The 24371-nt window shown below is 52.0% G+C and overlaps 1 protein-coding gene across 6 annotated transcripts in view; it reads right to left on the bottom strand.

Moving 5' to 3' along the window:
* Positions 1-9457: 9457 nt before the first annotated feature.
* CHST12 (carbohydrate sulfotransferase 12) overlaps positions 9458-24371 on the bottom strand; it is a 39839-nt gene continuing 24925 nt past the window's right edge. For 5 of the 6 annotated variants that reach the window (XR_012122090.1, XR_005058576.2, XR_005058579.2 and 2 more), the window contains 2 exons: positions 18127-18311; positions 9458-14271 (listed from right to left, as the gene is read on the bottom strand). The gene's annotated coding sequence lies outside the window, so the exon portion shown is untranslated. Of the gene's footprint in view, positions 14272-15832; positions 16531-18126; positions 18312-24371 lie in introns of all 6 variants that reach the window. The other variant, XR_005058580.2, reaches the window with a different exon arrangement.

The raw sequence follows: 24371 nt of genomic DNA, 5'->3' as shown, positions 1-24371 counted from the left end.
AGGGCAGAGGGGAGCGGGTGCCCCCACCCCCCAGGTGAGACAATGGTGGCCCCAGACTCCAGCTGTGCAGCTTCCTTCCTGTCTCTGCTCACTTCCCCTCCTTCCTCTCTTCCTCACTTCTGAGTCCAGCAGGAGGGCCTGGAGGCTGGTGGGCGGATGTGTACTGGCCAGGCCCTGGGAAGGATGGGCCAGCAGCAAAGGGGTTAGCCCACATGGAGTGCAGGGATGCCCAGCCCGGGTCTGTGACCAGGCCAGGCTGCCCCTGCTCTTGGGGGCTCTGGGCCCACCAAAGGGGGAGGGTCCTTGCTCATGGTGCTGGGCCCCTGCTCTGTGACCTGAGCTAGCTGCTCCCCCTCTCCTGGGGCTCGGTTTCCCTGCAGACAAAAGGCTCCCCTCGTGGTGAAGTGGGGAGGCAGAGCAAGGTGGGAAGGTGGGAAAGTACAGAACACGCCAGGCTTTCTTTGCCTGGGGTTGGGGCTTACTGAGCCAAGGAAGACCTGAGGCTCAGAGTGAGACACACTCTGTTGCTGAGTTTTGCAGGGCTCTATCTGAGGGCCAGGCCTGAACCATCTCCCAAGAATGTGGCAAGGCATGGAGAGCGGCACTTGTTTTAGACGTGAAACATGCTCAGAGAGGTTAAGGGTCTTGCCTAAGGTTGCTCAGCAAATGAGGGAGGGAGTCAGGACACCCAGGTCTGCCAGACCTCAGGCACATGCAGGCACACGCACACCCCATCCATTAATTGTTGCCCTGGGCTGAGTCAGTTTTGAATCAGCACTTCTGCCCTTCCAGGATGACAGGCAGCCACGAGGCCAATCAGCCTACAGGGGCCCAGACCCCTGCATCCTTGGGTCTCAGCCCCCATCTGTGGAATGGGGAGCAGAGAGCAATGATCTCAGAGCATCCTACTGCAGGAGTTGCATGCCTTCTCGCCCCTTCCATGACACCCACTGCCCTCAGCACAGGCTGTGGGTGCCTGTCTGGCCTGGGTGTTACTGTGCCCCAGCTCTGAGCCACAGCCCCATGGCCAGGGCTGCAGGCTGGCCCTCAGCCCAGATGACACCTCTTCCTGGAAGCCCTCCCCGACCTCCTGCTGGGCTCCTATGCCCTCTGCTTCCCTCTGTCCCCTACCCCATCACACTGCCTCTTCTGGAGACTGGGGACCAGAGCATACCCAGTGCAGTCGAGCTCTGGAAATGTTTGCTGAGTAAGTGAATAAATGAGTGATGCCTTGGGGGAATCACTTAGAGTCTTGACAGAGCTAGAGATGCCCATGCACAAGGGCATGGAACCACAGAGGCATCTGCACCTGTCTGGCTACTGCTACCCCCTCCCTGGATGAACTGGTCCCTGCACTGGTGAGACAGCAGTGAAGCCAGCCCTCCACATTGCGCCCCAAGGCTCTGCACCCCAGCGCTGCCTCTCCCCTGCCCGAGGCTGTCCTTCCCAGGCCTGGAACACACTGGGCCGGCTCTGCCTCAGGGCACCTCCCCACACACTCCTCCCAGGCACTGCCAGCTGCCTGCACCCTGGCGTTTCTTCTCCATCACCGCTGCATTTTCCCCTTTATCTGGAGTAGCAAATATGGTTCAAGGATTTCCCTGCTCACATGCTTGCCGGCTACCCCCCACTGCAGTCAGCTCCAGGACACGGGCCAGCCAGCCTGCACGCTCACCACTGGATCCCCCATCTGGAACAGGGCCTGGCCCATCATAGGCACCAATAAATAATGTTAAATTAGTGAATAAATGGAAGCTGACCCTGCTTGAACCCATCTAGGGACAGGCAGCTACCAGGCTACCTGGCAGAGTATCCTGCTTCCCTGCTGATTGGAAGCCAATGTCAGAATGGACTTTTATCTGCTCCTGCCCCCGTGCGCTCCTGCTCTGCCCCTGCACCACAGTGAGGCCCCCTGGAAAGAGCCCACACACCTTGACACCTTTCCAGATCCAAGACAGAAGGGGCTCCAGCTAGAGGAGCTGTGAGTCAGCCAGAGCAGCACCTGCTCCTGGCAAGTGAGCATCTCTCAGACAACTGGTCTTCCCTTCAGTTCTCTGTGTGGTGTTGGTCAGGGGAGGGCAGACACACCTGGCTGGGGCCTGGCTGGGGAAATACAGGGGCCTTGGTGAGGGGCTGCAGCCCTCCAAGGGTTAGATCTGCAGGCTTTCAATACCACCAACTGGCCAAAGGCACCAGTTGAGGAGAGAGTTCAAATGCCTGTGGGGCCACATGACAAAGTGAGGGCAATAGGGCCTGGTGGGGTCTGTGGCTAACAGGAAAGTACATACCTCATCATGCTCAGCTCCTTCCAATTATGCACAGGGAAATGTGGGTCCAGAAGGGGCAGATTTTCTGATTTCAAAACATCTTAAGTCGTCTGATATCTCTGTTTTTAAGTACCAGCCACCGAGGTGAGGCCTCTTAGCAAGCTGCCCCAGGGATAACCAGCTCAACACCTGTGCTCTAAGACCAACTTTTGGCCCATTTAGTCCCTCCAGGGCGGAGGTTACTGGTCACCTGGGTGGGGGTGCTTTCTTTACCCCATGTGCCAGACCTCTCCTAGAGCCCCTCAGGCCCTTGCAGAACATATTCCGGCAGAGGGCACTCCAGACACAGGTTTCCTCAGCCCTGACTCCAGTTGCCAAGACCCTTTAACGCAGCACAGGGTGGGGGCTGCACTCCAGAGCTCAAGACCTTTGTTCCCGCAGCTGGAGCAAATCACCATCTCCCTGAGCCTCAGTCTTCAATTCTGTAAGATGGGGATGGCTGAGAGGGGCCTAAGGCACCTGGCAAGCATGGGGGGAATGCAGTCCACATGTGCCCCCTACCCCTTCCCCACTGAGGCAACACAGGATCAGGCCAGAGCTGCTTCTACCGGCTCATGCACTTCCTGCTGAGGCTTAGGACTGGCCCCATGGCTCAGGGGCTGGTCTCGGACTGTGTCTCAGCCTGACCTAGGAGGGCTGGGGGCGGCTGGCCAGTGTGCTCAGGGGGCTACAGTGATGCCCCCAGTGCTGTTCCCCTCTGCTTAGGTCAGGAGGTGGGCATGAGTGGCAAAGCCCATTGCCCCCAGGACCCCTGGGGCATGCCTACAAGAAGGGAAGGGAGCTGAGGTCCCCCTGGCATGGATCCTGCATCACCGGGGGCCCTGCAGGTGTTGGAGGCAGACGTCCCACAGCGAGTGGGATGGAAGGGCAGACATGAAGCACTTGCCTGTCCCCGACCCTCTCTGGAGGGGCTCAGAAGACCTGGTTGTGGGGCTGCCTCTGAGCACATGTCCAGGTCTGGGACCTGCGGGAGGCTGGAGTGCCCTTTTAATTTGCATTTTTAGTTTTCCCCCAACATTTCGAACATAGGGAAGAGTTGAAGTAATTTTCAGTGGACGCCCGTAAACCCACTGCCTGGATGCACCCCTCAGCACTTTGCCCCCTGCTTCGCCCGCCTCTCCACCGCGGGTCCCCCGCACAATACTGGAAGCAAGGCCATCAGCTTGCACAAGACACGTCAGCACGCAGACCCTCAGCCAAACCTCACCACTTGCTCAGGATTCATTTTCTCTTCTGAAGTTTTAGTTTCCTCTTCCTGCGGGTGAAAATGGGGTGACAGCCCATCTTCACACGCCTTGGGGCCGTGGGGATCCCGGCGCTGCTGTGAGGGGGATTTGGCATGTGGAGAGGGGCAGGGGGTGGGTCAGAGCCGGAGGCCTGTCCAGCTCCCCCTCCCGCCCTCCCCGGCCCCTCGCCCTCCTCGCGGCTTCTGCCTGTGGCCGCCGGCAGGAGCTGTCTTTCAGCACCCAGCAGCCCTCTGCTTCAGTGTCTGGGCAAGGAGCCCAAGTGGCCTGGCCCACAGGCCGCACCAGCCGTGGCTGCAGAGACCCTGGGGAGGAGGAGATGAGATGTCCCAGGCCCAGGGGAACTTGGGCACCTGTGAGGCAAGGCTGAGGGAGGAGTGGCGAGCAGGAGAGACTCCCTGGAAGGAGGGGTTTGGGAGGTGCTCCTGGTCTCCACCCAGCGCCTAGGGCAGGCAGGGCCTGGGAGCAGGGGAGCAAGCCTGGCAAGCAGGGCCGCCTGGGAGGCGGGAGTGTGCCTGGGAGGGTGCTTCTCATCTTAGGAATATTTGCCAGAGACTGGTGTCCTCTACAGGCTGGGGAGTAGGGGCCCTTTTCCTTGGGAGCACCCGTCCTGGATGAGACCCAAAGATTTCCCCTCTTTGCCTCACTCCCTAGCCCAGGACCACCAGGCAGGGGTTGGGGAGCAAAAAGGGAAGATTGGAGCCCCTTGCTTGCAATCCTCTGCAGGGCACCCCAGGTCACTGCTATAGCCTCACTGAACCCCGGACGTCACCTGTGGGAACCAGGCGTACTGGCCCCCAGCCATTGGGTTGGGGCGGGGATGGCCTCTCCGGCAGGCAGTGAGCCCCCAAAACTGGATCTCCCTAGCCTGCTGGTTGTCATCCTGGAGGCTAAGGTGGCACTTGCCCTGGGAACATCCTCCCTGGCATGCGTCCTGGGGTTCTGGGGGCACGTGCTTTAGAGGCCCGTGGAGGGTGGGGTCCTATAGAGAAGTGGGCTCAGTTAGGCTTCCTCCCCGCATCTTGTCGTGGTTTTCAATTGTGGGGGTGGTGTCTCTGCCTTGCATATGGGGTCCAGCTGGACCCCACAGTGCTTCAGCCCCCAGCCCCTCCATATTTTAGGGCTCCCCAACACCTGCCTAGTCCCTGCAGTGGGACCTGGGTCCCAGCCCTCCTCCTTCAGGAGGGAAAGAGCAGCCCAGACACCGGGCAGGGCGGCCAGGGCGGGCAGCTGAATTGGCTCCGAGCAGTAGAGAGGATGGCTGGAGCAATGCGCTGGATGCCTTACCCCCTGAGGCCCTCCTTGACCCCCCACCTCCTCTGGGGGCCCCTCCAGTGGGACAGTGTCACAGCCCCAGCCTGGGGAAGGTGGTGGTGGCATCCTAGCTGTGTGTCCTGTTCCCTGGGCAAGGGGCAGCCTTTCTCCAGAGTTGGCCCCACTGTGCGTGCACACGCGCACGCACACACACATTCTTACTCCCTTCTGCAAATGCTCAGAGAGGTGGCCCATCATCATGGGCCCTGAGGTGGGCCTGCTGCTGCCTTGTGGATGAGGGGCCTCAGACAAAGGACACGTCTGCCTGGGGTCACACCACATGTCGGTGGCTGGGCTGGGATCTGAACCCAGGCAGTCTGCTTCCACAGGTTTCTAGATATTTGGGTGGCTGTGATTGGAAGAATATATATATTCAGTGCCATTTTTATCACTTTTCCTCTTACTATTGTTTTTAAATAAGGTTTTGAGTTTGAAAACATGGGTTTTGTAAACAAGGTTTTTGTGGGGTCTATGACCTCCACAGTGGGGAGGCGTTGGTCTTCCAGGACCCTGGCAGAGGCCCCAAACACATGCCCAGTCCCTGCCAGAGAGGAGGACACTGGGACAGGGCATGGGCATGCACAGGGCCAGGGCTGTGCTGCTTCCGGGGAAAGCCTGGAGGGGACCCCATACTCTGGTCAGATGCCTGGAACCTCCTGGAACTTGGAGAAGGGGGCAGCCTCCTTCAGAGGGGACAGCAGTGGGCAGGGTGTGGGATGGGCAGAGGTGCTCTTATAGCCCTGCAGGGATCACACACAGCAGGCACAGTGACCCAGTCTGAGCCTGGCTATGGTTATAGGACTGTGGAAACAGCTCCCTGCCCTCAGCTCAACCCCAAACCCTCTCTGGCCAAAGCTCCATTCCCAACAGCCAGTCATGCAGAGCCCGCCAGCTCTGCGGGACAAAGCTGTGACCAGGGCCACGGGCCCGGCCAACCTGGATGGGCAGTTGGCTCTGCTGCCTTGCAGGACCCCTCACCATGGTTACAGCCCACCCACAGCTCTGCTCAGACGGAGGCCTTGTTTGGGCGCCAGGGCATGGCAAGCACCCAGGACACCAGGCTGGCACAATGGTCTCGGCATGTCTTTGGCCCTGGACGTGGAGCCGAGTGCTTTCCCACGCTCCAGCCTCTCAGGAGTCCTGGGAGGGGAGTAGGCACTGGCTTTGTACAGGAGAAACTGAGGCCTGGAGAAGAAGGGGGTCAGGGAGTCAGGACTGCAGCAATCAGATGCCCCACGGTGGCCAGGGAGTAACAGCAAATCGGCTAAACGACACATCACTGTAACCTGGGTCATGAGTCCACCCAAGCTCACCTTGGAGGCCCCTCCGGTTCCCTCCTGCCCTGGGCCGCTGCTCCCAGGCGACAGGAGAATGTGCTGCTGGGATTCACCTCTAAACTTTTGCTCCCACTGAGCACTCTGTCTAAATGTCCTGCTCTCAGCTCTCTCCTCAGCACAAATCTTGCCTGTAAATTGTCACCTTCCTGAACTCTTCTCCATCCAGTGGGAAGGACATGGTTTCACTTCCTGTTTCCAAACACATGACAATTTCTTTCTGGCACCTGCCCCTCCTCTGTGTAGTGTGGTCTTGGGGTGCAGATGATTCTGGGGCCTGTCCTCCTATTTCAGAGGCTGGAGGGGCCTGGAGGGTCTTCACTCACTGCATGGATCAGCCGAGGAGGAAGGATGCAAGCATGGGTTTATGGCTTGTGCCCAGAGACCTGTGGTTGCCACAAGGTTATAATCAAACACAGAGAGAAAAATTACAGAAGGGCAAGAGAAAACAGCCCACATATACAGGTGCAACAATAGGAGCAGCGGCTGGCTCACTTCTCAGCAGAAATCAGGGAGGCCAGTGAACACAGTGGAGTGACACATTCATACTGCTAAAGGAAAAAGAAGTCAATCCAGAATTCTATAGCCAGAAAAGCTGTCATTCAAAAGTGAAGAGTGAAATTAAAACATTTCCAGATTTAAAGTTTAAGAGAATTTGTGGCTAGCAGACTTGTCTTACAACAGATACTAGAAGATGTTCTTCAGGCTAAAAAATTATGCAAGGTGGTAAGTCAAATCCCCAGAAAGAAATGCAAAGCATTGGGAATGCTAAATATGTGCGTTAATGTAAAATACCACATAAACATATTTTTATGATTTCTTCTTCAGGGACATAAGATTGTGTAAACAAACCATATATATTTTTTTATATAACACATGATTTTCCCACTGTATTTATAACACATATAGATGTAATATAACAATAGTAGTACAAGAGAAAGGAGAGATGGTGTTATACGGACCACAGTTTCTTAAGTTTTACAGGAATTAAGTCAGTATTAATCAGGAGCCTGTGATAAGATGCATATATAATCCCCAGAGCAACCACTAAGAAAGTAAAGCATATGGTGCAGAAAAATCAACAAAGAAGTTAAAATGGTACACACACAAAAATATTTAACATGACACCAGGAAAGGAAGAACAGAAGAAAACAAGAGACATAGAAAATGAGGAGCAAAATTAAAAATGCAAATCCTACTGTGGCAGAATAAAAAGTATCAGTTGGGTGTCTGTCCCTGGTTCATAAGCTCCTAAAATTCTTGCAGTTTCCTGAATGACAGGAGTGCTGTCTGTTATTCCTAAAAGCCTCTTTGGGCCCTACCTGATTTATGTGAACGAGGTGGCTCCCCAGGCTCCTGAGCGCCTTCCACAGATGCAGGATGGGCTGGATGCCAGAGGAGACACCCCTGCAATAGTGGCTTGGAATTTCCCCCCCTGCAGCCTCCAGGGAGGGGAGAAGGGCTGCAGGTTGAATTCAGTCACTAATGGCCACAGGTTTAATCAGTGGTGCCTAAGGAATGAAATTCCATCTAAGAACCCCAAATGGCAGGGCTCCGGGAGCTTCCAAGGTGGCGAGCACATCAATGGTGGGAGGCGGTGCACCCCGGGCTAGCATAGGAGCTCTGTGTGTCCCCCACACCTGGCCTGTGCAGCTCCGCCATCTGGTGGTTCATGAGCCATATCCTTGGTGACCTAACTATAATCATAAGTACAGTGCTTTCTTGAGTTCTGAGAGTTATTCCCAGGAACTAGTGAGCCTGAGAGGGAGGTTGTGAGAGCTTCTGAATGTTCAGCCAAGTCAGAGACAAGTGCGGGTGGCCTCGGGACCCGGGAGCTGCAGCTGCGTCTGACATGGGGGCAGTCTTGTGGGGCTGAGTCCTTCACCCGCTGGGTCTGCCCTGATTCTGGGAGTTGTGTCAGAATTGAAATGAATTGTAGGACATGCAGCTGGTATCAGAGAGTTGGAGAATTAGCTTGATAGATACTAGAGTTGGCCATTGAGCAACATGGGTTTGAACTTCGCAGGTCCACTTATATGTGGATTTTTTTTGATAAATACTGTATAGTAATGTTGGGGGAGCATTGTGTATTTTCCTCAGTCCTTGTCCCTCCTGCAACAAAGAATTGAAGGGCAGAGACACAGCAGTGAAGTAGAGTAAAAGTTTTATTTAAAGTTACTTAAAGAGAGGCGCCTTGAAAGATTTAAGCTTTATTGAAAGAGAGAAAGTCTGAGCACTTAGAAAGTGCAGTCAACCTCAGAGAGAGGAGCACCCTGAAAGGTTGGGGGTTCCCCCTTTTAAGGATATTTCAGGAATGCGTCTAAGGGCTGGGGGTGCAGACTTGTTAGGTGACCTCTGAATATTTAAAATTGAATTAACACAAGTAATTTACTGCTCTGATTTCTCCCTAAGATACCTATGTCTTGGTCTGGGAGCATATCGAACAAGAATGCCCACCCAGCCCCCAAGGTGGGCTGAGCTACTATCTGTTAGCTAAAGAGTAAGTTAAGAATCTTACTTCTTAACTTCCTGGGTTTTAAAATGCAATCTTATTTTTAAGATGGAATCCTTCCTGCCTTCTATTTCGTTGTTTATAGCTGGGCCTGCTTGCTAAATTAGTTGCCCCAGTTGCAAATTATTTGATTAGGACTGAAGGAGAAAAAAAACAGCATATAGGTGAAGTTAAAAAATAAGCTGGGCCTGCATGATTAACCCAATAAAGCTGTGGGCTCTGCTGAGGTACCCTCCTTTATCTGGGGAATATTCAAACATTCCAGGCCAAGTTGCTCCTGGCTTTTTGAGCTTTAACTGATTAACTGATTAACTCTGGGTCTTTTTTAGAGGCTTCCTTTTTAGAGCCTTCTCTTTCCACCCTGCTCATATCTATTTTCCTGCCAAACAGTACTGTAAATGTATTTTCTCTTCCTTATGATTTTCATAGCAACATTTTCTTTCCCCAGCTTGCCTCATTGTAAGAAATAGTATATAATACATATAACACACGAAATACATGTTAATTAAGTGTATATGATACATATACACATATACACAGCAGGCTGTCAGGAGTTAAGTTGCTGGGGCATCAATAGTTATATGCTGACCTTGGATTGGGCAGGCAGTGGGGTCAGCACTCCTAACCTCCGCATGTTCAACAGTCAACTGTAATTATGCCAATAATAACATAAAATGTGAATTTGGGTCTACACACTGCATTCAGAAGGCAGAGATTTTCAGACTGTGGTTTTTAAAAATATTTATAATCAAGACGTAACTTTATGTTTTCTAAAGCTTAGATTCAAAGATACAAAGAGACAAAAGCAAATGGACAGGAAAAGACAGGCATGCAAACAGAGGCCATGGACAGCTGGGGTGGCTACGCTGGTGTCACACAAAATAGACATGGTGACAAGGACTGTTAGCAGAGTCAGAGACATTTCATAATGACAGAACCATCGTAAATACATACGCTTCCAATAACAGTCTCAAAATACACGAAATGAAAGATGACAGAACTGAAAGGAAAAAATAACAGTATAAGTTGGCGACTGCAATATTCCATTCTCAGTAACTGACAGAACAAGTCAGAGAGTCAGCAAGGGGAGAGGAGACTGGAACAGCACTATGGCGGCCTAGACCTCACACTTACGGACATGCGCCTACCAGCGGCAGCGTGCACTGTCCCCTCTGGTGCACCCGGATCTCGGGACAGACCTTAGGCTGTGCCATAAATCAGGTCAGCATCCATAAGAGGCCTGAACTCATATGAAGCACATTCTTGGGCCACAGCAGAATTAAATTAGAAAGCAACAGAATATAATCTGGGAAACTCTCAAGTATCTGGAAAGTAAACAACACATTTCAAACACCAGTAAAAGAAGAGACTGCAAGAGAAAACAAAGAATATTTTGAACTGAATGAAAATGAAACCACAACATAGGAAGCAGGCTTAGAGGAAAGTTATAGTCTTGAACAGCCTGTATCAAAAAGTCTCAAATGGGAGACATAAGTTTCCACCTTAAAAACTAGACAAAAAAAAAAGAGGAAATTAAACCCAAAACAAGCATCAGGAAATAATAAAGACTAATGCAGAAATCTGATAGAAAACAGAAAAATAAGAAAAATCAATGAAATACAATATCAGTTCTTTGAAAACACAACAAAAATAATACACCTTTAGCTAGACTGACTAAGAAGAAAAATGGAGAAATAACACCAAAGAGGGGAAATACTAGCCCTACAGAAATACAGGCTTGTGAGAGAATTTATAATAACTTTATGCCAACACCTAAGTAGACAACTTAGATGAGATGGACAGATTCATAAAGATGCAAGTTTTGAAAATTGATTTAGAAAGACACTGAAAATTGGAAAGACCTGTACAAAGTGAAGAAACTGGATTAGTAACGTAAGATCTTCCCACAAAGCGATCCTGCCCAGACGGCCTCACCAGTGACGTCTAGCCAGTATTGAAAGAAGAAATTGTATCAAATCTTTCACGACATGCAGGAGGTGGAACCATTTGTCAGCTCCTTCTGTGAGGCCTGCATTACCCTGATACCAAAACCAGATGAAGACAGGGCAAGAACACTACAGCTCCAAGCCCTCAGGAGCACAGATACAAAAATCCTTTGCAAGATATTACACACACACCAAATACACCAGAGTGTGAGAGGATCATCGTCCACCATGAGGAGATGGGATTTATCCCAGGAATGCAAAGTTGGCTTGACAGGAACTAAAAATGATTAGTTCATGATCCATGTAATGCAATTAATACACTCAAGCAATGTAATGCACTGTATTGATAGAATAAAAGATAAAAACTGCATGATCATCTCTACAGATGGAGGAAAAGCATCTGACAGAGTCTAATACCCATTCGTGATAAAAACTCACAATTGACTAAAAACAGAACGGAATTTCTGCAAACTGATAAAAATCCATGAAAAGTTACAGCTAATATCATATACTTAATGATGAAAGACTGAATTTTTTCTATCATTGAGAATAAATCAAGGCCTCTGCTCTTGACCCGGCATCTGGAAGACATCCAGGTTGCAAAGGAAGAAGTAATTATTCATAGATAACACAGTCCTGTATGCAGAAAATCCTAAGGAATCCTCCCAAAAAGCAACTAGAACTAATAAACCACTGTAGCAAGGCAGCAGGATGTAAGACCAAAATACAAAGATCAACCGTTTTTCTATAGACTAGAAACAAACATTCTGAAAATGAAATTAAGAAAACTATTCCATTCACGATAGCCCAAGGAGGGGAAAAAATGCTTCAGGCTACTTGTAGCAAAAGAAGCACAAGGCTTATATACTGAAAGGGACAAACCTTGGTGGGACGAATGAAAGAAGACTGAAGAAGATGGAGAGACATGCCATGTTCAGTGCTCCCCAGACTGATCTATATAGTCAACACATACTTTAATAAAGCCCCAGTAGACTTTTTGGATAGGAATTGACAATCTGATCCCAAAATTTATATGGAAATTCAAAGGGCCTAGAATAGCCAAAACAATTTTGAAAGAGAAGAACAATATTGGAGGACTGACATTACCCAATTTTGAAACTTACTGTAAAGCCTCAATAATCAAGACAACGTCCTATTGGTGCAAGGACAGGTACAGAGATCAGTGAAACAGAACCGAGAATCCAGAGATCAGCCCTTGGAAGCATAGTCAGCTGATTCCAACAAGTTACCAAGATAATTCAATGGAGAAGGACAGTCTTTTCAACAAAAGGAGCTGAGACAGCTGGGTACTGCAAAAACAACTGATGATAAGATCTCACACTATACACAAAAATTAGCCCAAAATGCATCGGAGAACTCCATGTAACAGCTGAAATGATTAAAACTTCTATAAGAGAACACAGAGAAAATCTCTGTCCTCTTGGGTTCAATGGACACCAAAAGCACAATCCACAAGAGAAAACTTGATAAATTGGACTTCATCATAAATTAAAACTTCTCTTCAAAAGGTATCATTAAAACAATGAAAAGACAAGCCATAAACTGGGAAAAAGGTATCTGCAGAACATGTCTAATTAAGACTCATATCCAGAATATTAACAAACACAATTCAGAAAGAAGACAACCTAATTTAAAAATGGGCAACAGACCTGAATCAACTTCATCAAAGAAGATATACTAATTGGTAATAAGCCCATAAAAAGATGTTCAACATCGTTAATCATTAGGGAAATGCAAATTAAAGCCACAGTGAGACACCGTGATACATATACCTACTTGGACGGCTATAATTCAAAAGAAAACGGTAACGAGTAGGTGAGGACGCCAGGAAATTGGAGTCCTCTGCACTGCAGGTGAGAACGTGAGTGTAAATGGCAAGTACTTTGTAAAAGCAATCTGGCAGTTTCTTTAAAAAGTTAAACAGAAACTTGCCATATGACCCAGCAATTCTACTCTTAGGAATCTGCCTGGGAGAAATGAAGGAAGGCAGACATAGATGAACGTCCACAGCGGTAGCCACAAACCAGCCCTGTGATATCATGAATCATAAGGAATACATATCTGATCATTCCAATGATCAAATATACATTCCCCAGGTGTATGTGCTCTTCATCCACAGTACTGAAAACACCGCTGAGCCTTAAAGGTGAGACGGGAGTCTTGTCACATTAATGAGAGACTTTTGGACCCCTCCCAAGGGTGGGGACTGGAGGTTGGATCAGTCAATGGCCTTTGATTTAGTCAATCATGACTGTGCAATGAAGCCCCTACAAAACCCCCGGGAAGAGCATATGCTCTCTTTGGATCTCACTTCTCTGTGGGAAAGCTTCCACGCATGGGGAACCAAACAGTGTCCACGTACCCCTGAGCCCGGCCCCAAGCTCCACGAGGACAGAAGCTCCTTGCCCTATGCATCTCTTCATCTGGCTGTTAACTTGTATCCTTTAAAAACTGATAAAGAGTTTCCCTGAGTTCTGTGAGCCGCTGGGCTGGAGGTTGTGGGAACCTTCAGTCTGTAGCCGCTAGGTCGAAAGCACAAGTCTGGGGCTTGCAACCTGCGTCTGGAGTCGGGGGTGGAGGGCAGTGTTGTAGGACAGAGCTCTTAACCTGGGGAACCTGGTGCTGGCTCTGACTGATAGCGTCAGAATTGAGTTACGTTTTTTCAGACACACTCTGGTGTTTGAGAATTGCTTGGTGTGTGTGTGGGAAGACCCCCCAGCTCCTCCCAAGACATGCATTGGAATCAGGTCCGGGAACCTGAAAGGAGTTACACTGCTGTGTATACTAGTATTGTTGCATATGAGAAAACAAGCCCTGAACTGGAGACAGTCTCGGCGTCCACCAAGCGGGGAATGCATAAACCCAATGTGGTCCCTCCGTACGCTGTGATATTCTTCAGGAATAAAGGGATGAAGCACTGACACCTGCCACCTGAACCTCAAAAACACAATGCGAAGGGAAGCCAGCCACGGAGGAGCAAGTACTGTGTGACTCACCTATGTGACTGTTCAGAACAGGTGGAGTTACCAAGACAGAGAGCTGATCAGTAGTCCTCTGGGGCTCGGGCAGAAGGAGTGACTGGCTGTAAATGGGTCCAGGAAGCTCTGGGCGTGATGGAAATGGTTTAAAACTGGATCATGGCGATGGTTACATAATCAGTAAATTTACTAGAATTCACTTCAATGGGTAAAGTTTTATGTCATGTTAATTTTACCTCGACAAAGCCGTTACCCCAAATACTGTGTGGCATTGGCAGAAATGTAGACTGAAATTGGTGGAACAGAATAGAAAGCCCTGGAAAAGCCCTGAGTAAGTACAGCCAACTGATTTTTTACACAAGTGCATAAGTATTCAATGGAGGAAAGACCACCTTTTCAATAAAGGATGCCAGAGCAACTAAATATCCTCAGGAAAAAGGCAGACTTCAATCCAGACATCACACCTTATTAAAACATCAACTCAACATGGCTCATAGATTTAAGTGTAAAATATAGAACTTTTAGAACATGTTTTAGGAGAAAATCTTCAGGATTTTTGGTGAGGAGTTCTTGGAATGGGCATCAGAGTGATGATCTATAAAAGAAAGAAATCAATAAATAGAACCTCATCAAAATAAAAAACTTCAGCTCTGCAAAAGGCCCTCTTAAAAGATGAGAAGACGAGCTGCAGACTAGGGACAGGTATTTGCAAACATATCTGACAAAGGACTCATCTAGAATCTCTGAGACTCTCAAAACTCAACATGAAAAAAAAATGTTCCAATTAGAAAATGGGCAAAAGACCTGAAAAGACGTTTCACTGAAGAGGACGTGTAGATGGCGGACATGCACACAAGGATGTGTTCAAGCTCTCCAGCCAGTAGGGACACAGTGGGGGCATGGACACACTTTGCTGTACACTTGGTAGAAGAGCTAAAAAGTGGATCGTACAGCCACAGTTAAGCACACCATGGAGTGCAGCGCAGCAGAAAAAGATGAGCTCCTGTACACGTAATGATTCTCATGAGTCTCATGGCATTTGCTGCAGGAGAGAAGCTAACCTCACAAGGCCACGTGCCGTATGATTCCATTTATATGATGCTCCCGAAACGACCAAATTGTAGATGGAAAGCAGAATGGTTGGCTGGGGAGGGATGGTGGGTTTGGGGATGGGAGTGAATGTCAAGTGGCAGCATGAGGGGGTCATGGTGGTGGTGGTGCAGTTCTGGGTGTTTGCAGAGGTGGCTCTGCAGATCTACAGCTGGGATAACGTGACGCAGAACCACGGACATTGAACCGATATATTATCTCCTGGCTTTGACATTATACTATGATTATGGAAGATGTAACCACTTGGGTACACATGGTACCCCAGTACTGTCTTTGCAACTTACTGTGAATCTACAATTATTTCAAAATAAAAAGTTAAATTGAAAACGATAATTTTTTATATCACAGCTTCTATAGGTCAGGAAGTTGAGAGTGACTTCACTTGGGGGTTCTGGTTTGGGGTTTCTCATGAGGTTGCTCTCAAAACCCTGGCTGGGGCTGCTATCATCCTGGGGAGGGAGGACCCCCTTCCAGGAGCCAGTGAACCCACAGTGGACCCACAGCACTGTCTGTGGGCAGGGTGCTCAGTTCCTCAACCGGTAGACCCTTTGCAGGGCTACTGAGTGTCCTCCGGACATGGTGGCTGCCTTCCCCTGGAGCAGGTGATCGGAGGGCAGAGAGGAAGCTGTTGTCTGGGGAGCTTGGAGTTCCCCAGAAGCTCTGAGTGCCTGGAGGGGTTTGCCAACTGCATGGGCCAGCTGGCGGGGGGGGGTCTCCTCTGGTGCAGGTCAGAGTTCCCTGACCAGATTCCGTTTCCTGAGTGCATGCGAAGTCTGTTCCCATCTGTGCTGACTGCAGAACCCCTGCCCCTTGATGGGGCCTAGGGTCCCCAAGAAGCACCAGCATTTATCCCCTTAGAGCCAGACTGTGGGGGGGACTACATGGAGCTGGGGTGGGGGCACCTCTCACTGCCCCTCAACCTGCTGCTTCAGACCAACCCCCTTCCTGGAGCCACCTCTGCTCAGGCCCTCTGCCCAATGGGGGCCACACGTCAGGCTGGTCTCAGCTTCCCCGTGGCTGTTTCTTAGGATGGCTGTGTCACTTACCATTTGTCATCTGCTTCCAGTCTAACCTTTGGTTGCTGTCACATCCTCTCCTGTCCTCCTTGTACTTGCAGATTTATGTCCTTAAAAATAGCTCATTACTGTCATTTACGTGAGGCTTAATACAAGGGAGCAAAGCAGCTCTTTGTTCCATCTACCATCTTTACCCCAGATGTCAACAAATGTCTAAATGTTGCTCAATTTTGGTTGTTTATAACCTTGTCTGATCTACGTCTTCTTCCAACAGGCATCTTCTCCCAACGGGAGTTTGTAGAGTACTTGCTCCATGCCAGGCCCAAGGCCAGAGTGTGGGGTGGACATAAATAAGGATGTTACAGGGGAATGGGGAGGCCCAGACAGCGAGCTAGGGCAGGTCACATGAGGGAGGGACAGCCCCTGGCTCAGGGAGTTGGTCCTGCAAGATCAGCTGAACTTAGATGGAAGGAAGAAGTGGGGATAGCACTCCCGGCCAGGTGGGACGCATGGACAAAGGCATAGAGGAGGAAGAGGAGGTACACAGAGCTGGTGTGAGAGGACGTCTGGTGGGACAGTGCAGAAGGGGACCACTGGAGACTGGCCTGGAAGGGTGTGGCTCCATCTGGGCTGGCTGAGGATTTCTACAGCTGTGTAGGTACTAGGCATCTCTGGAAGTCTGAGCACCAGAAAGTGTTCTAGTCAAGCCGGGCCAGAGGAAGAAGGCTCTGCAGGCAGAGCAGAATTAATTGCATGGAGGGAAGGGAAACCGAGGCAGGACACTCCTGTGGCGACCCCCATCACCAGCAGCTGGAAGTGTGCTGTGTCTTGGTCTGGCAGGTGGTCACACAGCAGACACTTATATGAAAATTCATGGAGCTGTGCAATCCAGATGTCTGCACATGATGATACACAGCTGGCCCCTCAGAAGGCAGGTGATGATAGTACTTTAAATGGTTCAAGCAAGAGGTAAGAGGTGATTAGAATGTAAACCTGGGGTAAAGCAGGGTTTGGAGAGCTGCTGTGTTCCAAGTTCAGGTGCAGCAGGAATTTAGTGGTCAGGGAAGGCTGCCTGGAAGAGGAGCCTCATGCTGTGTAGGACACAGGACCTGGGGAGCTACTGTGCTGGGACAAGGCTGGGAGCCCTCAGTGGGCTGAAGCCTCAGGAAATAGAGGGGCAGAACATTCCAGAAACAAGACATTTCTGGAGTGGAAGTGGATCCAGGTGGGGACCATGGTTCTGAAAAAGGTTGGATGCTGCCCCAGGAAGCTGGGCCAGGCCTTCGTTTCCCAGGAAAGAGACCAAACGGCCCTCAGCAGGGGATTCCAGCAGCTGCTCTGCAAGGCGTGAAAATGGGATTTCTGGGTCAGAGGCCGAGGTCCAGGAGATGACTTCTAGGAAGAGAGGTCAGCATTCCTTGCCTGGGGGTACCCCAAGTGGACAAGTACGTGCTGGAGGGCGGGCTGAGCCCCCTGCCCAGAGTGGGCCGAGGCTGGGTCCCCACGTGTCGGTAGCACCTGGCGTGCAGGCACACGTCCTCATCCACATGCCTGCAGGCCCAGCGGCCATGGCCGTGACAGAGGAGGCCCAAAGGCAGGCCCAGGCTGGTGGGCCTGGGAGGCCGAGCCACCCTGTCCTGGAGTCCCCAGGAGGGGCCCAGGTTGGGAGCGACCTTCCTCAGAGGGTACATGGGTGATAGCTGAACGTGAACCTGGGCCTGGGTAGAGGACCTCACCCTGAAGGGCTGCTGGGGGCTCAGGGTGTGGGGGCCTGAGGGCATTCACAGGGAGACAAGGGACCCGGGACACAAGAGGCCAGGCATCCGGACCCCTACCCTCCATGCCAGCTGTGCTGGCTCAGCCGTCTTGTGCCCACCCTGGCCCGTCACCCCAGAAGGACTCACGGGCCGCGAACCCGGGGCACAGGCGCGTGTGATCCGAGGGCCGCGTCCCTGGCCCTACGCTGCCCCCTGGCGGGAGGCGCCGGCACCAGCAACCCCAGACCCCCACAGCCCGGACAGGACAGACTGGGGGGGAAACCACAGCCTCTCAGCCTGTTTCCTCTCCTATAAATCGGGACACCCAGCAAAGTTGTGCACACGGTCCATTATGGCGGCCATCTGAGCCCCCGAAATGCGGCTAGTCCGAGGGGAAGTGCCGTCAATGTAAACTACACGCCAGATTTCCCAGACTTAGTGCAACAAAACCCCAAAACCCCAGAAACCCAGGACGTGAAGTAGCTTACAAATAATTTTATAGGGTTCACAAGTTGAAATGACAATATTTTGGATATATTGGGTCAAATATATTAAAATCAATCTCACCTGCTGCTTCTTGCTTTCAAGGCAGTTACTGGAAAATTTTAGATTAACATGTGGCTGGCAGGGTGGGTGGGCAGACTGAAGGAGGGCACCCACCATCTGGGAGTCCTGATGAACGGTGGCCAATCCTGTGGTCGCTGGCAGAGTGGCTGCTAAAAGGTGGGATTTCTCCAAAACCTTGTTTTTATCTGAAAAAGTCATAGTAATGTTGCATTCTATTCTATCATCAATCTGTCCTTTTCATGAAAAAAAAAAGTAAACAAAACATGGATCAAAGTCAAGGAAGATGTGCCTCCTTTTAACCTTAGAGTCCACGTGCCTCCGTGTACTCTGGCAGGGGCTGTACCCACGGACGGCGGGAGGGGCTGGGCCCACCTCACAGCCACAGTGCTCCCCGCTGTCACAGCCCCCGGCCCATGGCCCCTGCTCTGAGGAACACAAGAGAAAGAGCTGTCTGTGCTGTTTTCATTCCCCAGGAGGGGCTGGAGAGGCTGAGCCACACGCTTCCCAGAGTCCCCAGGAGGTCCTGGGGCAGGCAGTGGAGCCACAGATGGAGGCCGACATCAGGAGAGGAGCAGAGGTTGAGTGAGGCTGAGATGTGAGGACAGAGGTCCCAGCTGTCTCAGGAAGGGGAGAGAAACCAGGGGAGACTTCTTGGAGGAGGTGGCACCATCTAAAAGGCCAGGACTGAGAGAAAGCAGGGCAGCACCCAGACCCCTTCTGTGGCAGGTTTCCCAAGCCAAATGTGAGCACAACTGGCCATCCCCACCCTGGGGAACATGACAGGCGGCTGGCCCTGGTACCCCTCTCCCCTACCCACCACACTAACAAAGCCCTCCTCAGAGCACCTCCACTGCACTCCTGCCAGCCGAGCCCCCACAACACTCCAGAGGGGGCTGGGCTCATGGTAAGCCAGAGATGAACCTCACCCCAGGCACTGAGGGCTGAGCTTTGGGGAATTTGGAAGCCTCAGAGTCCTAGACACCAGGATGCTGGCCTCAGTGCCTGAGGGCCACTGGTTTCATGCTCCAGTCGCACTGATGGCACACAGGGGGTCTGATTTCACATCCTCGCCAGCACTTGCTGCTCTGACGACAGCCACCCCGATGGGAGGGAGGGAGGCAACCCCTTGCTGTGGTCTGGATTTGCTTTCCCCTGATGATCAGTGATGCTCAGCAGCTTTTTGTGTGCTGTCGGCCATTTGTGTATCTTCTTTGGACAATGTCCATTCCACTCCTTTGCCCTCTTTGAAGGGGTTGTTGTGCTTTGGGTGTCGAAATTTAGCTCTCTCTATTCTGTATACTAATCCCTTATCAGACATATGGTTTGAAAACATTTTTCCCATGCTGTGGGTGCCTTTCACTCCGTTGATAGGCTTTGGTGAGCCACTGACCTTGTCTGTGGACGCCTCTGCCCATGTGCCTCAGGAAGGGCCCTGCTTGCTCTCTCCTTGCCTCCCTGACCACAAGTAGTGTAAGGCACCAGCTCATCGGGGGCTCCTGGGGCTGCTGATTCCAAAGCAGTGACAGGATGGTGGCTGCAGTGGGGCAGGAGGTCAGGCTCTGTTTAACCTCCACTTATGCCAGTTTTCATATGAGTTTCTTTAACCTGGGAGACAGGCCACAGCATCTGGCTTCTGAGATCTAAATGCATCTAACATGGAAGAGGCCACAGGTGTGTTCTATGTGGCTCCTGAGCTCAAGGGAGGCAGATTTGGCCAAAAGCAGGAAGAGACTGTAAAGAGCAGACTACCCAGCCATACAGGGGCAGTGATGTAGTGAGCTCCCTGCCACGGCAGGTGTGCAAGGTGAGGCTGACCCACCTGCCTGGAAGGCTGGCATGTCTTTTGGGTGACACCAAGATCTCCTGGTGAAATACCATCTGGGTCCAATTCCTTTATGTGTGCAGATTTTAGAAGTGTTTATTCACTCAACAGGTGACTAGGAAGGGGGCAAGAAATACATCAAAGAGCAACCTTGGAGGGGAGTCCTGCAAAAATGACCTGTGTGTTTTCATGTGGCCCCAAGAGCACTGAAGGTCCATGTAGGGTGTGGAGATACAAGAGGCAGGGGGTTTTGGAGAAAGCCTGTGGCCAGGACTCGAAGGCCTTTATGGCCTGAAGCAGCTGTCCCAGAGAAAGAATGGGTTAGAAGTGGTCAAGGGGAGACTTGACTGCCATCCTCACCCAGTGTTGGAGGTATGGCCTGGGACTGGCCTCCACCAGCTAAGATGGTGGCTGCAGGCAGCCTGGACATAGGTGGGAGCAGATTTCCATGGCCTGGGATGGCGGGAGTGAGGGGGTGGGTGGAGAGCCAGGATCTGTTGTCAGGAGGCTGCCTGCCACTCTCCTTCCTTCATCTGCCCCTAGTCCTCTGGGACCATCAGGTACTCTCACCGTGAGGGGACTTCATAGTGACGAAGGGCTACCGCCCCAGGGGTCCCTGCACCCTGAGGCAGGAGCAAGCTGAAGGAGCTGGGCAGGCATGGGTGTGAGGGCTCTGAGCCAGCCCTCCCTGAGACCCCAGCAGCTGGGCAGGCAACAGAAAGGAGGAAAGCAGGCCACGTGGGTTCCAGCAGGAAGTGACCCACAGAGTCCAGCCCTGCCCTCGTGCAATTTCCCAGACAGCCATGGTGCCGCCTCAATGCCTGCAGCCTTCCCCACTGCCCAGCTGCCACCCCAAAGGATGTTCACCCAGCTCACCCAGACAGCGTGCCAAGAAGCCAGCAGAGGGCAAAAGTAGAGGGGTGGTTGGCCAGACCCTAGGAGCTCATTGGTCTGTGGGGAGGTGGGCCACAGTGCTGAGCTCTGCACCCCAGCATGTCAGGCCAGGGCTGGGAGGTTCCGTGGGGAGCATCCTGACTCGTACTCAGCCTGGAGCTCCACAGCCAGAAGCTGCAAGGAACCCAAAGTGCATGTCTCTGAGCTGACTTAGCAGAATGACACCTCTACGGCCTGCAGTCTTGCCTCTGGGCCAGGCCAGGTAACTACCATGTGTGTGGATCCATCAGACATGCAGGAGGCAGCTCCAGCTTGGAGACAGGCAGATGGGGATGGACAGCCAGGGCCACCTGACTCCTCATGGACAGTGGGCACAGGTTTCCCACTCCCCAGCATGTGAGGGTTCAGGGGAACATGGCTCGGCAGCCTCCCCAGCTGCGTCAGTGCTGCACAAGTATCTTTGTATTAGGATGGCTTCCTTTTGGTCATATCCCTGAGATCTGCCCCTCAAGGGCTTCAGAACCGGCTTCTCGAAGGAGCCTATGGCCACAGTCAGAGGCTTGGTCATCCCCGTCATCTCACAGATAAGGAGCCAGCAGGCCAAGCACAGGCACGCCCAGCTGTCCCTGGCTGCCACCCAGGCGGCGTGAGTTCTGCTGGACAGGACGTGGTCCCCAGAATTAATGGACACATTTCAGCAAGACTTTCTTGGTTCCCGGACGGGCACTGTGCCAGGGTGGGGCCGCTCCCCGTGTGTGATGGTGTTTATGCCCCAGCCACTCCCTCAGCTAGCGATGTTTTTCCTAAGTGCTGGATTTTTCCTCTCTCCTCCCCTCTGTTCTGGGCCTCTCTGCCAGCATTCTGAGTCGCCCACATTACTTCACCCAGGACATTCGGCTGGCTGTCAGCTGTGTGCCCTTCCCGCCAGCTCCCCACATTCCATCACCATCAGTGTGAGGGCCAAGGCGTCCTGAGGCCATGCCCTTCCTTCCAGCCATTGTCTAGTCTGAAGCTGCTGCTTCTAAAGGTCGGGCCTGACACCAGAAAGCTGGGCCTGCTCAGACGGGCAAGTGGCCTGTGCAGGAGCAGACAGAGTGGCAGGGCTGCATCAGGTGCCCCCAGGGCAGGCAGCGCTCCTTAGCATGCTTTGGGGGTTTGGGGAAAAGCAGGGTTGAGGGACCTGGACAAACGCTGGGACACGAGCAGACCATCACAGCCTCTCTGGGTCTCATTTCCCCATGTGGAAACTGGGACAATAAACCACATGATTATGTAGTTTGGCTCCACCCACGGCTGTCCAAGAGGCTCCCACAAAGGCTGGCGGTTTCCAACAGCATGCATTTTCCCAGACGACCCTCCTTCCTTGAAAGGTCTGGTCCCAAGTCAGCTTTTTCCTCCGACGTGGTGCCCATGGAAGGGACCTGGAGAACTGGGTTAGGCAGGACGACATTAGGTCTGCATGGAAGAGGGCCCTCACAAAGAGACAAGGACACACCAGCAGAGTGGCCCTAGGGGGACGGCTGGAGGCATGACACACAGGAGCTGATGTCTGAGGACACACGTCTGAAGGAGCCAGCCATGGGACACAGTGCGCCAAGCCCCTTCCGCTCCTGACTGAGGCTGTGCACACAGGCCCTCCTGGGGCAGGGGCGGGCTGCCTACCTGGTCCCCCAGCCATGGCACCCCACTGCGGTCTCCTCTCTCCACACTCCTGCCCCCTTTCCCAAATCGCTGTGGGAGCTCTGTGCTCTAGGAAACATTTTTGGGACATTCAGGGACCAAAACATTTTTCAACCAAACCTTTTAGGAGCCCAAACCACTTTCAAGCCATCCTACTTTGAAACCTGACACTTTAAAATCCACTTTAAAATCTGTGCCCCACAGTTTGAAACCAAGACATTCTGGGAATCTACTGGAAGCAAGATGCTCTGGAAGAAAACACACTGAAGATGGCAAAACAGCTTCATCAGGATTGTTTTTAAGCCCCCAATTTTGTAAATTGCTTGAAAAAAAGCAGTTTTGTCAAACCAGTTTCTCTGAGAATTTTCCTGGGAAGTAGCTCAGATGTTTTGACTGGGCTCAGAAGCACTTGCTTGTCCTATAAGGACACATGTGTGGCTGTAAACAAGGGCTGTATCCAGATCTCGGGAGGAGTCTTGGACTTTTCCTTTACACACTTCTCTCTCCAACTCTCTGACTCTCCGCCCAGCAACGTTGCCAGACCCTCTGACACTTTGTCCTCTAGTGACAGGGCCAGAGGAGCCCAGCCCCACACCAGCCATCGGAACCTGCCTTGGCCAGGCCACAGCTTCTCAGAGCCTCCTGCTTCCTTTCCAGTGTCCCAGTGGGCAATTCCAGCCCTGATGCTGTATGAAGGGGCACAAGGTGACAGAACTCGGGGATCCCAGTATACAGGCGGGGCATGGATGGGCAAGGCGGGGACAATGCAGAGATGGATACTTTGAAATCCTGCCCCCACGCTCGGATCTGTCAGCTCTGCTCACTCTTTCCCGCTTTCAGCCCTCTGACGGGCCTCACTGAGCACCACCCAGTATGGGCCTGCAGGCGAGGGCATCAGAATCCTCTGGGGCTGCCACCCACCCCAGTGCAGAGGCAGGCGAGAGCCAGGAGCAAGGAGCAAGGAGGGACACACGGAAGTGCCCAGGGGCACCAGGGAGCCCTGGGCAAGCGAGGGCGGTGGTATGTGCTTCAGGGTTTGCAATTTCACTGCTTTCTGTACCGTTTTCATCCAGCTGGAGTTTAGGGCCTGTTTTCTCTTGGGGCAGAGTGACCTCCCGGGTTTCCCGTGAGACCTTCAGGGGCCAGGTGCTCCCAGCCTGGTGGCGACGCACCCAGGGAGTGGCTTCTCCCCAGCTGGAGGGTGAAGCTGCCACCTCCTTCGCAGGAGATGCACAGCCTGGGCTGGACGGTGAAGGATAACAGCTCTGCACGGTCCCTGGTCTGGGATGGGAGACTGCCCTTTCACCCGCTGTACCTGCCCTCCCGCCTTGGGCAGTGACCATGGGGGCCACCCCCCATCTCAGCTCACACGAGGGTGCCAGTCACTGGACACAGGTGCAAGGAAGCAAGTGCTACCGGGGGCACTAACTATGCCTTCACATGTCGTCTTCCGTAAGCATTTTTGACGATGAAAATAACTGAAATTCAATTCTGCAAAAACTAAATATAAAATTACTACGTGATCCAGCAATTCCAATTCTGGGTCTGTACCCAGAAAACTGAGAGCAGGGTCTTGTGCACACTCGTGTTCACAGCAGCTTATCCCAACAGCCAGGAAGAGGAAGCAACCCTGTGTCCACTGATGGATGAATGGTAACAAAAGGGGGTCCATCCCCACCTTGGCACATGATCCAGCCTTGAAAAGGAAGGAGATTCTGACACCTGGTCTGGCACAGAGGGACCCTGAGGACACAACACTCAGTGACACGAGCCAGTCACAGGAGGACACACACCGCGACCCACTCCCGGGAGGTCCCTGGGGAGCAGGTCACAGGACATACACTGTGAC

The sequence above is a fragment of the Manis javanica genome, chromosome 10 (assembly GCF_040802235.1).
Source record: "Manis javanica isolate MJ-LG chromosome 10, MJ_LKY, whole genome shotgun sequence".
Taxonomy (NCBI): Eukaryota; Metazoa; Chordata; class Mammalia; order Pholidota; family Manidae; genus Manis; species Manis javanica.
The sequence above is the reverse complement of the archived record's forward strand: the minus strand, read 5'-3'. Positions and strand labels throughout refer to the sequence as shown.